This window comes from Lissotriton helveticus, chromosome 3_1 (assembly GCF_964261635.1).
Source record: "Lissotriton helveticus chromosome 3_1, aLisHel1.1, whole genome shotgun sequence".
NCBI lineage: Eukaryota > Metazoa > Chordata > Amphibia > Caudata > Salamandridae > Lissotriton > Lissotriton helveticus.
In genome coordinates this window covers 907,956,684-907,968,876 of record NC_136061.1, presented here as the reverse complement: position 1 = coordinate 907,968,876, position 12,193 = coordinate 907,956,684, and positions in this window count along the sequence as shown.

Below are 12,193 nucleotides of genomic sequence, written 5' to 3'. Positions count from 1 at the left end.
TACAAATCCATCCATGGGTCATTCCAATATTCTATCCCTTTATCAATCCTTCCATCTACCTAACCCTTTGTTAATCCATTCATCCATCATCCACCCAAGTATGCATCATCCACTACTCATCCATCCAGCCGCTTGTCCATCTGTATACACCAGTGTCATTCCAACCACCCTTCCATGCACCATACTCTCTTCTCCTACTTGCTCACCAACCCACTGTCAGACTTCATAGAACAGCTCACCTGTGTGTCATCTGCCCACATTCTTGTATTCCCAATCAATAAAATATATGACTGTAAGAACATGTACGTATACAGAGCATAATTGATTAAACCCCAAAGGCTAGAAAGAACAGGCGCCCCTATTGCACATCTCAATTGCACTCAGTGTATAGTGCATAGGGAGAGCAGACCCATCGACACCTGCAGCAGCTCTTGGGAGTGGGGTTCTCATCCCAGAACACATAGTGTGCAATAGTGAAATGACTCCTACTTTGCAGCAGGTGCAATGGCATGTTACTTTGGCCTCAAGCACAGCAGCCCACAGGTATAAAGCTAAAATATAAATTATAACCCTCACCTATCTGCTAATGACAAATAAATGATTTATTTTCAGCCGGAAGAACTATTTGCCTCTATGAGCATATCTAGAACTATATGTATGGTGTTCGTATATTTGTTGTTGCTTCATGGTATAACTTATGCTCACATTCGGATTCCTAGCACTGCAATTCAGTCTCATAATATGAAATTGTCTACATCCACGTGTCTTATTTATCTTTCCAGAAAGCCGGTGGTAGATTGTTGCAGTAAAGTTTTCAGTGGCATGGACGTTAAATTATGGCTCCTTGGTCACCGTTGTAGCCTGGTTGGTATTAGTTTAAATCCTTACAGTGAGCAGAGTTTCCCCAGTGAGCTTGATTGAACCCTAGTATGATTGTGATATATTGAATTGGTAGTGCAGCCCTTTCCTACTCAATAACCCAGTTTCTCACTGCAATGAAATTATCTTACTTTTTAAAGTATATTTACTTGCCTAACTTATTATAAAAACATAGAAATCATTTTTTAAAAATCGATATGTTTTTGCAGCAAATCATATTGTGTTTGGTGTTTTTTGACCAGGTTTCTTATGTAAAATTAGGGTGAGTCACAATTCACTGTTGAAAAGCATATTTTACCCAAAATCAGTAATGTTCTATTTGGGGCATGTTAATTGTCTCCAGCTTTAGTAAGTCTCAGCAAAACATAGTATTTTGGAATCTAAGAAAAGCTGAGTCCAGGTTGAGTGATAACGTACAATAACTAGGTTAATAAGAGCGTTTGGAACTAAAGTAGAAAGAGAAACAATAAAGGTTATCACTTGCAAATATCAGAGATAATACTATTATGCTGTATGTTATTCTTGATTTGATGACCAGTTGCCTTATTTACTTGTTTATTTCACTGTTGGGTATCAGGCGTGTTTATCTATTTTGCAGAGTGTAATCCCACCTCTTCTATCCCATTATTTTTTTTTTTAATCCGGGGCACCAATTATGCTTTATTGTACTTTATGGATTAGATGAACTATCATCCCAGGCAAATCAATGTGTTCTGTCCCACTTGTAAAATTGCCTGTTTTTTCTCAGAAGTTTTCTATAAGACATCCACATGACTTCCTAAAAACAGCTGGCCAGCAGCATGAAGTGTGCTATTCACACATTTTTGAAAAGGAGATTCCGGCCACTGAAAATCCAAGCTGGATATCAACAACCCCTCACTGTTCAAACACAATCCAAGTCTGTGTTGAGGCAGCGATACAATGGACAGCGCATGCCCAGTGCAACTTGAGGTGAAACCAGGCTGAAAAGGCCAACGTACATTAATCAAAGTTTACAGCAGGGGAAATGGAAAATACTTCATCACTAATGATTCTTTAAAAAATGTCTGTAATTCGGAAGGACACCTCCTATTTTAGGAAAATGAATAACAGGTTTTCAAGAATGTACAAACCACAGAGCAAAACCGTCAAAGTACTATTTTGAGAACTGGTTTCATCCAAGATTTCAGGATTTTTTTGCTCATTCAATGTAGCAAAACAAGTTACATTTTCCAAACCATAGTAAACATTTACCAAAAAACAAAATATGTATGTTGTGTATAAATTAATCCTGTAGGAAAGAGCCTCTTTTGTCATGATTAGCCCCCCTTTTTTCCTGGTGTGTGAGGTGATTTCGAATTGAAAGTGCATTTGGTTCCTGCCAACCAGGTTCCTACTGCCAGATCACTTTCCCAAAAATGTACCACGAATCGCACAACTCCAGCCACCTCTGTAAGTCCCTAGTAAATAATATCCCTGGTACTTAGGGCATTGTTACTGATGAGGGTCCATTGGGGCAGCAGCACCAATTGTGTCACCCCAAAGACCACTCACCAAGACTATGCAAACGGCCATTGCAGGCTGCGTGTCTTGGTGGAGAGAAATCTGAACAGTCGACATGGCACACAGCCCTGTGTCATGCCCCCATACACTGCATGAGGTATAGGTAAGTCACCCCTACTGGAGGTCTTGCAGCCCTAAGGCAGAATGAACTATATCCCATGTGTGGACATAGCTGCATGAGCAGATATGACCCTACCATATCAAGTCCATTAATGGATATTGTAAGTGCACAGGGAAGTCATTGAAGGTACACGGGCTGGATACTTCTCATTACGAGTTTCATAGCTCCATGATAGCTTCAATGTACCCCAAGATGTTTGGTACCAAATATCTCATCTTAATAAATCCTCACTGATGCCAGTGATGGATTTGTTGGTAAATGCACACAGGAGACCATTTAGACGGTCCCTTGAAAACCTACCAAGCACTGCTGTGGTCTTCGACTATTTTCATCCTACCTGACACCATCAGACATGTTTCTGACTTCATGCGGTGAAGGCCAGCACTCTAAGATGCCAGAAACAAAGCCTGCTCTGGGCAGAGGTTCTTCACAACTCCCAGGACATTATGGCCTTCAAAGGCAGGTAGGTTCAAAGGTGATGATGCCTTTAAAATGCAACCCAGGCAGCTCCAGCTAGTGGAGGATGCCAATCCTCCTTTCCTGCTGCACATTTGGTGGGAGTACAGGCAAGAAAGTTAGGTAAATTAGGAGGTGTCCCCCCCATTCAGCCAGCACCAGCCCTAAGGTGGGACAGTCGATGTGGACCTCACTTTTCATTTCCCTTCATCTTGGTTTGTGAGTGAATTAACCAATTAGAGTCAGGGTAGTGACCCTTCCCACAGGAAGTGATCACATAGAGGGTATAGACACCCTAAAGGTAGGTAGCCTATTGGTAACTACCTGTCTCTCCCTAAAACACCCCTATATTTAGTCTTTAGGTGGCATCACTATAACCTAAGCTGGAATCTGATGGACACAGAGAAGAAAAGAACAAAGAAGAGCTGCTGACAGGAGGACTGAAGCCCTACTGCAGGAAATTTACTCCAAACCCTGCCTGCTGCCTTAAGGACTCGACAATCATGGTGTACTGTCTCGTCCTGCAACTTTGAGGCCTCCAAAACCCCAGAGCTCCTTCAGCCTTCTACAAATCACTAAATAACTCCCTTCGAGTGGAGGTACCGCTCCCCTGCAGCTGCAAACGCCCTGAACCACAGAATCCAGTTTTACAGACTTGTTGTTCCCCACTCAAACCAAAAGCAGCACACCAGCTTTGAGAGGGTAATATCTGTGTGAACAGTGTGAATAATTATGTGTTTTAGACTAGAACTATATAGGTCTATTCATCACCAATTATTTTCCCCACCACTTCATGTGATCATTCCACCACCAATGAAATTAATAATATCACGATTAAAACATAAAAATGTATTTATTGCCAAATACAACATTTTAAATCAGTGTTTTCATGCACATATTATAGTTACATATTTTTATTTGTTGTTGTATCAAACTATAACTGATCATCCTAAACAGGTTTTTATAATCTGTGACAAACCAGAAGTATTCCTGCTTTCCTCTTTGATCAAATCTGGTAGACAATGATTTTAATGAAGGCAACGATTTACTGCTGGGGGATACCAGGAACTACTGTAGCTGTGTCGCACCAATACCCGGGGTACCAGATCCCTCTGCAGCATACACGGAGATGTAGAGTTCAATCCGGACTCCTACTGCCCAGGAAGCAACCACTCATTGAGGAATTACAAGACCCCTTAGACCCACTTTTTGAGTGGCCCAGCTATCCCAGAATCACTTCTCCAAGCTGCCTGCTCCAGACCGCGAGGACATCTTGATCCACAGCACCTGGCTGAGCTATCTGCTCTGCAACTGGCCTGTTTGGCCTTGGTAACGATAATCACCCTGTGCTTCCATGGTCCTGAGTCTCTTGCAACCTGCTCCCTTGAGTGGGATCCCTCGGACTTACCTTTAAATATATTTTCGTAGTGTGTTTTCTAATGGCCCTCTTCTTCGTAGTGCACCAGCTACCAACGACCTCAGCGCTCTACTCTGGCTGAATCCGGTACGCTCCCAAGAATCCACCGGTGGAACATTGGGCCTGGCCTTGCTACTTAATTAAATTCTGAAGGTGAACCTTGAAATCCAACTGTGTGATTTTATATGTATTTTTCTCTTTTCGCCAAGTTGATTTCAATGGTGCGTATTTGTGCACAAAAGTGATTTATTTTGCGAACTTGAAAACAAAGTGTTATTGTTATAAATTGGTCTTGGATTCATTCTTGAGTGTATCTCATTTATTGCCTCTGAGAGTACAACAAATACTTAGCACTACACTCTGATAAGCCTAACAGCTCACCCAACACTACCACAAGAAGAGCGTTTGTAGGTAAGACTTCCAAAGTTGAAAAGGCAGCACTGTGTGTGGGTCACAAGTGAGAAAACGGTGCATCCATTAGAAAACTTCAAACAACTTCACCAAAGAGAAGTCTGGCTTTGCAGCAAAGGATTGGCCTCCATTAGACCACAGGGATTAATGGTCTGATCCAAAGAGCTAGCAGGATTTTCTTTAAAAAATGCATAGAAAGACTGGTGTACTTTATTGTAGAACAAACCACCTATGTCTGATCTGAATGTTAACTGAGACCTAGCTATGGTGAACAACAACAATAGTCAAATAATAATTAAAGACTTGGGAGTTCAGCAAATGTGATCTAAATGCCATGATTCCTCGACATATCCCACACTAGCATTGCCTTGAAGTATTTACAGTAAATCAGTTTCAGAGAAGAATGTTCTCTGCTCAAATAGCCTCTGATTCTGTGACACATCCTGGTGAGGTCAATATGCTTGTCCATCTTTTTCCTTCTCACACCCTACTTTTATTCTGTTTTATTCTCAGTAATAACTATATAGATCTGGGGGTGATAGGAAGGAATCCTTCATTACCTCCATGTGCTCTTTTTGACCTTCTTAATTACTTACATGAGAGACTTCATGCCTCATAGACAAACAAGAAAATGTGTGGCCCATAGTCCCTCCCATCCTCCTCACATCCTGTTTTCTTTGTGCCTCCTGAAGACATACCTTCTTGGGTCGTGTCTGAGCAGTGGCTCCAGCAGATTCAGGTTACATTTTTAGGTAGTTAGACTGCCACACAGAGCGAGTGGCCTCCGGACAAAGGCCGCTGTCGAACTCTGAACTGGTGATTTGGAGCAGGACGGTGGCACAGGCTCTTTGCTGGAGGCTGGGGGACTGCATGTGCGTATTCTGGGTATCTGCGCTGTCGGCAAGAAGAAAAGCTTATAACATATGGAGACAGTAGTGCATCTTTGATTATAGCAAGAGTGCGGAGGAGCAGGTAAGGAGTGATACTTCATGACCGATAGCATGGCTGCAGCCAAAATACTGGACAAGGTGCACGACACGACACTGAGGTGGGCCAGTGTGGACCACATCCTCAAAGTAGCAGGTCACACTCTGACACATCCATGTGCACATACAACCCCTGACGACAACAATACATCTGCAGACAAACAATGCACAACAGTACAAACACCATCCAAGAGCACAAATGACCCAAGTCGTCCACACATCAGCACCCGAAAAGCACACAAGTCAAAGGCAAACCGCCTCAAACGGATAAGGGGGTGCTAAAGCAGAGCTACAGGGGTGACTCTCCCACAATGCAGCACACACACATAGCAATCACAGCACATCAACATTATCGAGAATGTGGTACAAAGTGCAACACTTACACCACAGGACAGAGGACACAATTGGTGCCGCTTATGCGTACAAAGTGGCCTATCACATCTGGCATTGCATGAAACTGTGAGATGATAATGTACAAGTACAACTGCATATCAGTCATGTAGTCAAAATATCCACTGTCTCCCATTAAATAGCCAGAAGCTCTAAAACCGTCACAATGTACAGTGTCATGCGCTCTATCTTGGAACATGTACAATGTGTCAACAAACATGGGACACACTGTTAACCTGAATCTTCCATTTACATTGCAGAGGGACAATCATCACCTCCTGCAGAGCAGACTAGATACATCAGTGATGATGAAAAGGACACCCTGGTCATCTACACTGACACCCTCCAACGTATCGTAGACTGCCTCCGCACCCCTCCTCCAGGAGCAGGGCAGCCCAGCTGCATTGAGGGGATACCACCCCCGGCACAGAACACACAGCAGGAAGCACACACCACCACGGCTGGCTCACAGTACCCACATTACCAACACATGGCTTTCCAATGCCGTGTGTTAGGGTACCAGGAGAAGCTGGCTGATCAGCTGCGGGTGGGGTTCAACCTCATGGCAGCCAAACTAGATGCCATACGTAAGTGTATAAATCCCATCAGGGACCATTTACAGTCCCTAATGGACACCCACTGTCCGCTCCATACTCTCCAGCAATCCATGTCAGACCCCGCTGGAGCCATTACTCATATACAAGAACTGTCTAGTCAGTCAGGCTCCAGCGATGACAGCACAGAGTTGGCACAGATGCAGAGGACAATGGAGACCATGGAGGCGATGCTGGCTGGAAATATGGCTGTCACGGCGGAATCCAGCGAGATGTAGCTGGAATCTTCCATGCCCTGCAGATCACCATCTTGCCATTGCTGCTACAGAGCCTGTACCATATACCTACTGCAGAAACTTCAACACACACAGCTCCACCCCCTGATGTGTCATTGGCACACAGTGATGGAGCCCTGCCACCTTCGCCACCTATTGCGTCAATGGCACACAGTGATGCAGCCATAACGCCACCATACACACCTGTCACACCAGACACAGAAGACGTATCAGAGTAGTAAGATGTGGATGGTAATGACTGTGTGAGGAAGGAGGTAGTAGCATCCATCCCCGCCATATGGCCTATCCATGCCTGGTTCAGCCCTCAGCATCATGCCCTGGAAAAACACCTCCCACTGTCACCCGAGACACTCTGCGACATTCACCTGGAACCCGACATGGACTGCCATATCTGCTCTGGTTACCAATGACACAGCAATCCGGCTGTGGACTGAACTCTTCCTCTTCCAATTAACTTTTCATTCCCCCAAGGACTCTGGTTGGCCCACCACTGAGCAACCATGTAATGTGGGGCTGGCACGGCCATGTACTGCTCAAGCTCCGACACCCCACAGAATTTGAAAAAAACATTCAAAATCACACAGATGTGACATGTCTATGTTCACTCAAGCATGAAAGTATGGATATATGTAGGGACATTGATTGCACTAAAGGTTAAACCCTGGTAAATGACATCAATGTGCATGTTTGACCCTGACCCACATGGCCAATTAGATGACTGTGAAGGTGTGAACTAGCTGTGGCCTCATAGCACATGAACAACAATCTCGCAACCCCCCAACATAGCCCCATGTCCATGTATTAAGTAGGGCTGTGTGTAGAAATGTCAAAATTGCTAGCATGCCTGAAGTAGTGTCCCCAATCACATGTGGCAACAGAACATCTCTTCCCATGACCTACTCACACACATCTGTGTTGACTCCACCTGTTTTAATGGAACTCATTGATCCACATGGCAAGAAGTTGGACACCATACTCACATTTCTGAAGACACATAAGAGCACAGGTCTGCCAGCAACTATCCCAACCACAATGTCTGACTCACAGAGGTGGAGCTGTCAATAGGGACTCACCCCCAATGTACATGCTGCAGTCTGTCCCTCCCTGTGTATGGACAATGCTCATTGAGGCACACAATTTGTCATACTATTCAACACTCATCACAGTTGAACACTGGTGTTGTTGCGTTGACTTTATTAGCATGTGCATGTCAGTACGGGCACAGCAACGGCGACAACATGCAAACAAATGCTTAAGACACTTACAGGCAGCATGGGAACATGTTGTCGTGCAAAAAATGGGGAATCAAAAATTAACACAAATCATTATGGTTGGCAATGTTCTCAGCCCACCTTGCCTTGCTGGACGAGTCATGTGATATTTGGCGTCTGCTCATTGCCCCGTGTCAAGGGACACGACTCACAGCCCATGGGATCTGCATAGTGCTGTACCAGCGGACTGCGCCGACTGTGTGCTCTGCTGACAGTGAGCAGGTGAAAGAGTCCAACAAGGTCACATGTCATACTACATTGCCATGTGTGTACTCTACCTCAAGCAGTATGTCAGATTTGGTAACATTGCCAAACAGCGCTGTGCAGCTCCGACCATGGAACTGCATCACCTTGCACACGTGTGTACCAACACTCGTAGGTGCACGCACATGCATTCTCAGTCTGGGCGAATGCAGACATGTCCACCAAGATGCAACAAGGTGTTGGGACCTGTGCTCTGGGTAACAATCAGTTGTGGGTGCAGGAACGTAGTTACTCATCCATGAATGCGAGCGCAGCTTCATGGGCAAATGGGCAATCAGTTTTAAGAGTACGTCGTTGTCGAGTTCAACAAACATGAGGGAGAGCCAATCCATTTACTGGTCTGGACAGATGTGCTCCGTCCACGCCGTTTCACCAATCCACAACACAGCCCAACAGGAGAGCGCCTCGATCTGGTCGCTGCACATGATGACTTGTGCAATATTCCATCCACTACTCCCAGCACACATGCCACATATCAAGGCATCCCATGCACGGATATCCCTGTTACACACTTGTTTGTGGGCCAACAGGGGGCGCACACACAAATCATAATCCAGTTCAGCTACCATTGTGTTGGATAGGCAGACCTCCATGGGCCACTCAAATGTGCATGATCGACAGTGGAACCAGGGCTGTACACATGTGACGTATGTAGGATGGAAACTCAGACGGTACCTGATTCGCAACACTGCCAGTGGCAGTGATCCCAACAGATGCAGCATTTGTGCACAATACAGTTCCAATTGACAGAAGTTGTTCATGTGCCCGGGATTGCCTGCTATCGCGTTTGTTGGTCTCGTAGCACCGGCACTCCTCAGACCAGCGGCAGTGATGTGGATGGTATGCCACAGCTCGGAGCAATGAGTTTTATGTGTGTACAACGTTTGGACGTATGGGTGTTTTTTTACTTATGTGTCAAAAGCATTCCATGCAGGTGTACCTTGAGCACGGACAAGTTTGTGTGGGGTGTGGACACGTTTGTCTTTTCTTAGCGCAGTTCATGGTGTGGGAGTCATCAATCTAGTATGGTATATTACTCAGGGGGTGCCAGCCACATTCAAGACCAAGGTCGGAGGTTCGGATGTCCTTCTGCCTTGTGTATGGAGACAAAGAAGCTTTCATACCTAATGTTAGTCTGACTACTGCTTGCATTTCTGATGTGTGATGTGGCCTTCGCACTGAAATTGATGCCAGGCCTTAGACTCAGAGTGCACCAATAGTGATACACATGCAACAGTTGGCATGTATGAGCCCGATTGGCCTTGCACTCCTTGTTTAGTCTCTCTCTTTTTCTCTCTTTCTTTCTCTCTCTCTCTCTTTCTTTCTCTTTCTCTCTCTCGCTCAGTCCTTTGCTGAGTGCCTGACACACTTTCCTATCTTGGATATTGTCTTGCAGGTTGTGACTTACAGATTTTCCGGGGATGACCCGCCATGACTCTTCCAAATAGTTGTTTGGAGTCTAATTTGATTGTGATATTTTGTTTGGACTCTCAATTGTGAATGAATGTTTCTGCTTTTTTTGTACACACATGAATGTTATTTGTTGTAATTGTGCGACATCAGGCGAATTATTTTGTTCATGATTTGGTGACGCTGATGTGCAAAATGTAGGTTTGGGGGAGTAGGGTGCCCGGGGTACAGCCCCGGGGGGGGATGTGGGGGATGGTCCTGGGGGAGGTGGCGGGGTTGTTGTGGCCCTCTTGAGTGTCTGAGCTGCATGATCGTTGGCTCCATGACATCTGTTGCTGTTTTGGTGTGGTCCTGTGCTGGGCTCCCTTTTCTGGTGCAGGTTGTCATCCAACTTTACAGCAGGTAAGAGGAGATGTTAAGTTCCTGCTGCTAACACGCCTTATCACCTGTTTTGTGATCTACTCACAGATCTGGCTGGTCGTTGAGAATGTTGTGATATGGTGTTGTCGTGACTTTTGACACGGGAACGCCTACTCTGCATATCATTAGCGTTAGTTGCCGGGGTCATCTGTGGAGAGGTTTTTGGCGGCTGATATCACAGGTAAACTGGTGATGTGAGCTGTTCGCTCCAGCTTGTGAATGGGGCGATATATTTATTGCGACTTTGGCTGTGATAAAGTGCCGATAACTCAGCGATAAGTCCTTGAGAATATGCCCCTACATATTTTGGTCTGATATGATCTTTTAGTAGAAATGCTGATGACTCAATCCTTCTTATCCCCAAATATATATATATTTTTAAGGAATGTTCATTTTTTAAGTGCCTTGAAACAATGACTTTTCCTTGGGGTGCTGGATTCAAATGTTAGCCGCGTGCCAGTCTTCACCTTCATGAAGGGTAAATGCAGTCTGACTACAAGTCACGAGACTGTAGTGCAAAGGACCTGCTGACATATTTCACCCTCATTGGACCTCTGTAAAGCACTGTGGCCAATGCTCAGAAAAAGTACATACACTTAAAGGAATGAAGACCTACAAGATTTTAGAGAGAACTAAGTATATTAGTAACTTCTATATCACATTTGTACTTTTGAAAATCTTCGTTACTATTAGCATTTTGCTCTAGTGGTGAAGCTAAAAGACATTCTAGAATCAGATTTCAGAACACGCCGATTGCTGTAGATTTAGAGACAATGACAGTAATACAAAGTTTAAACTCAATGCAGTATCGAAATATTAATAAAAATAGTAATAATTTTTAAAAATGATAAAAATAATAACCGCTTCGCTGCGGCGCACATTTCCTGCTGTGCAGGCGAATTCCACTCTTGTGCGAATTGGACGGCCCCCGGCCTTACGACGCACACGCCCACTGTGACGTCAGACGGCCGGGGGCACAATAATAATAATAATAATAATAAATGCCTTGATGCAGTGACAATGAACTTTAGGATCAGATTAGTAAATTCGAAAGAAAAATCTCATCTAGCATTTAGTGCTACTAAAAGGGTTGTAACTGAATAACGCTGGAAACTTTACACATAATACATATACCTTCCACCTCACCAGCATCATTACCCTCTCTGCACCCATGTTCAACAGAGATAATAATTTATGGATTATATCTCATGTGATGTATATGATAAAATTGATCAAGTACTTGTTTTAGTTGTCTGTTTTACTTTTCTCATAGACTTAGTTAGCCATGTGGGGCCCTGTTCAGAAAAACAAAAGTGAATTTTACTACTTCCTGTAGGTTTACTGCTGTATTTGAAGTAAACATAGTACGTTTTTTATTTAAAATGAGTGCTCCTGCAAAACTGCAGGAGTCGCATTTGTCTAGTCAGATGTGCAACTAGAGCCAAATTTCGGTGGGAGAGGGGCTACTAAACATTTCAGGGGGGCCTAATTCTTCCAGCAATAGGCAGAGTGGACACGATGGGGCGTAAACAACAAAGCCTCATTAACACGTTAATGGTCAATCAATCAATAAAAACTTTTTTTCGGTTTAGTTTGCAAACCACAAAAGTACAATTCAGCAATCCGTGAAGTTCAATATTTAAAATTCCAAAAAAGATCCATAAAAAGGTACACTGATACCTAACTAGCAGCAAAGTATAGCAACACAGTTATACTAAAGTGAATAGTGCATGTGCAAAAAGGATTTAAAAAATCATTTACAAATCCAAACATTTT